This window comes from Macrobrachium nipponense, chromosome 7, assembly GCF_015104395.2.
Source record: "Macrobrachium nipponense isolate FS-2020 chromosome 7, ASM1510439v2, whole genome shotgun sequence".
Classification (NCBI taxonomy): Eukaryota; Metazoa; Arthropoda; class Malacostraca; order Decapoda; family Palaemonidae; genus Macrobrachium; species Macrobrachium nipponense.
Window position 1 is genome coordinate 88,631,063 of NC_061109.1, and position 3,971 is coordinate 88,635,033.

Consider the following 3,971-nt stretch of genomic DNA (forward strand, 5'->3'; position numbering starts at 1 on the left):
TGTTGTACCTTCCACATTATTGTATGCAGGTGATAGGCCTGTAGTTACTGGCTATATTTCCCTTACTCTTGTCTTTTTGCACTAAGGATGTTCTTCTGTGGTACATCCATTTGTGTGCATGGTGGATTTGAGATACAATGCTGGAGTTGTTCATTCTAAATTCGTGGGTGTAGGGCTTGAAGTTTTTGAGCCAGTAGCCATGGACTTCATCGTGACCTGGGGCTTTTCCAGTTTGGCATTTTCTTTAGGTTGGTGGCTGACTGTGGTCTGTCGTGCTCCTCTGTGAATCTTTGTTTCTTTCTCTTTGTTTCTTCTTCCTTGACTTCCTGAGCCATGTTTCATGTTTGTTGTGTGGATAACCGGATTACTCTCATATGTTTTCCACAGAGTCTCTTACTTGGTTCGCCTTCTCAGGAATTTCTGGGTGGTTGTCTTCCAAAACCTCTAGTTGGCTGTTTAGTCCTTTTCTGGTTTGGTTCCGAATAGTTTGTTCTGTTTGGGATCCCTTAATTCCCTGTTCATGTACGTTGGATCTTATGTGCTTTGGCCTTAAGCCTCTGTTTTTTACTCTTCTATTGTGTTTGTTTAGTCCCTCTCTTGTACTTTGTTTTCTCGTGAGTTCCTACCCTTGTTTCCTTTGCTTCTTAGCCTTTTTTCTGCCTCTCTTTCAGTTTACATCAAGTTCCGATCTCACACCATGATTTGCTTTTCCAGCGCCTTTTCCAAGGAGGTTGCTTGTTTTGGTTTCGGTTGGTTTGGTGTGCTGGTGGTGTTGGTGTTCAATCCCCATCGGTTCTGCTACTACTCTTGCTCCTGCTATACCAAGTTATTTGTTTCTGTGATACTGGTGGTGTGTATTATGCCCATTTTTCATTGACCTAACTTGTTTTCTCCCTTCATTTCTGTGTTGTAGGCTTTCATTGAGGGATCTTTGTTCTCTCTGTATCTGGCTTCCATCCATTGTCTAATATTTTCTACCCATTTCGTCCGCTCTCTGTTACTTCGCGTCGTTTTATCTTCGGTGTCGTTGTTGATACCTCAATCCTCCCTGTCGTCTTTCTTTGGCCTCGTCTCTCAGTTCGTCTTCCGTGATGTATTCGTCGTCTTGTGACATTTCCCTTTTCCAGTTCTCTTCCTGTTGGGAAGCCAGTTCTTTTTCTCTTTATGTTTCCTTACTTGGTCTGCCAGCCTCTGCTCTGTTTGGGGTTGGTTATTCCTCTCATTCCATATGTTTGACCAATCTTCTTCTTATCCTTCTCCTCCGTCGGTTGCTTCTGATGTAGCATCTCTATATTCCTTATTTTTCTACTCTTGTCATTCTTCCTTTTTGCTTCTGTAGCTCCAATCTCAGCTGTTGATTACTGTCGTTGCGGTGATTATTATTATATTATTATTATTATTATTATTATTATTATTATTATTGTTATTATTGTTATTATTTGTATTATTGTTATTAAATTGTTATATTGTTATTGTTTATTGTTGTTGTTGTTGTTGTTGTTGTTGTTGTTGTTGTGTTATTTACTATTATTATTAATTAATCTTTACCAACAGCAACATTCATCGAATTAAGTGGATGATTGTCTTTATATGTTCACTTGTGTATGTTGTGTCGTGCACAGAGTCAAGTGTGATATGTGTGTAGTGTTGTGTGTTTATTTTGTTGTATGTAGACGAGTGGATGAAGTGTTAGAGATTTGGGTGCATGTGGCGCGAGTGGTGTCATATCTTGAATTTTCACGCCAGTTTAATCACTCTGAGATGGAATGATTATCATTATTTATTATTATTATTATTATTATTATTATTATTATTATTATATTATATTATTATTATTATTAGTATTATTATTCAGAGGATTGACCCTATTCATTGGAACAAGTTTTCACAGGTGCCACTGCATGTAGATCCAATCTTCCAAAGATGTAGTATCGGCTTGAAAGCAATAACACAAGGTAAATTACCAGAAAGAAGAGACCAGAAACTAGAAAAATAATTGAATTATTAGGAACTGTACAAAATGTCAGTGACACATCGCACAGGTCGTTTATACGACACAATAACTACAAGAATTATCTTATATAGGTTCCAACCTATACGAACAAAGACTAGAGTTCAAAAAAGCTCACGAAGAAGACTGAATGGGTTTGGTCATGTCCGTGAGGAGAAGATGATGAACACGTATGTAAAGGTTAAGAACATGGAGGTGGAAGGGCTGAAGAGAAGGGACGTCAAAGTCGGTGGAAATATCAACTATTAATTAATTAAGGAAACGTGGTCTAGAGAGATGTACAGAATAGAGGAAGATGGAGAATGCTGACTACAGAAGCAGCGACCCATAATGAAATGGGAACAGCTGAGGCAAAGAATACGAAACCTATACGAACCACTCGAGATGAATAAAGTTATAACAGATACGAATCTTCATCTAGGACAATGAAAAAAAAAACAACTTGACTGAAGTTTCTTGGAGGGACCTGTGGCTTGTGTTGCCTTTAGGACACCATAACTTTTATATATAACGAAACCATTGTTCTCGGTTCATTTCTCTCCCGAAAACATAAAGAGCATAAACTCGGATGATGTTACAAGAGAATGGACTCCTAGCTCCTTTTTTTTTTTTTTGCTTCTCGGTGACCCCGGTCGAGTGAGGTCCCTGGGCTTTCTTCGTCCTTTTTAGTTAGTCCTTGTTTGTAGCTGGTCTTTGCAAAGATTGTTTTTTAAAAGATTTGGTACACCATTTCGAGATTGGTACTAAGGAGTCTAAAATTCTTATGAGCTAAGTGGTTTACATTAACGATATTTGTTATTAAAATTGTATGTGTTTTATACTAATATGTATGTATGATTATTATATATATACATATATATCTATATATAGTATATATATTATTATATATATATGATATATATTATATATACATATATATATATCTTATATATATATATATATATATATATATATAATATATATATATATAATATGTGTTGTGTAATATATATATATATTACATATATATTGTGTGTGTGTGTATATATATGATATATTATATATATAGATATATATATATTATAATATATAGTATATATATATATATATTGTGTGTGTGTTTGTGTGTTGGTGTGTGGTCTATGTGTTGTGTTGTGGGGGGAGGGGGGGGTTATGTGGATACATTTTATTTATATTTTAGACACTTTCACACATTCATTTCCTAAACACTTTGCAACAGAGAACTCACCAGACGTCTTTACTTTTTCTTGTTTACGATCTAATGAGTGCATGTTCCCCTTTACAATGAATTGTCAAGCTCTCTTTTTGTCTTATTTATGCGTTTACTTATTTTTTTTCATACACAATTACCCCTTCCTCTGTATTTGCCTGTTATTTGTTCCTTATTTACACTTCCTCGGATTTCAAACAACTGCCTTCCTTGCTTATTTGTTCAGCTTTATGAACAGTCTGCTCCTGAACATTTTTAACTTTGGCAAATAACTCAGTTATTTAGTCTGTCCCCCTAAGAAGGTCTTTGCTCGTAGCCTTACTCCCCTAATATATTCAGCTTCTTTTTTAACGTTTACTCAAACTTGTTAAATTCTTATTTATATTTTTTAATTTATCCGTTTTTCTAATTACTGGTTTCCTCTTTTTGTATTTCCCTTTACCTCTGTCATTTATTTCTGAATGAACACCATAAATCCATCCTTGGAAGCTTGAATTTCAAGTTAATAGCCCTGTTGTGGCTTGTTCCCTATGGATTGGGTTATCTTCGGAATAATATAAGATAAGTAATATAATAATATAGATAATACTAATATAATAATAATAATAATAATATCTGAAAACCAGTGAAGACGAGTGGCTAAGAGTGCATGGGAAGAAAGTAATAAAGCAGACGAGACCCAGAAAATACAGAGACAGGAGAAAGACAGAAAGAACAGAGGACGGCACAACAACCCAAGCACGGAACAAT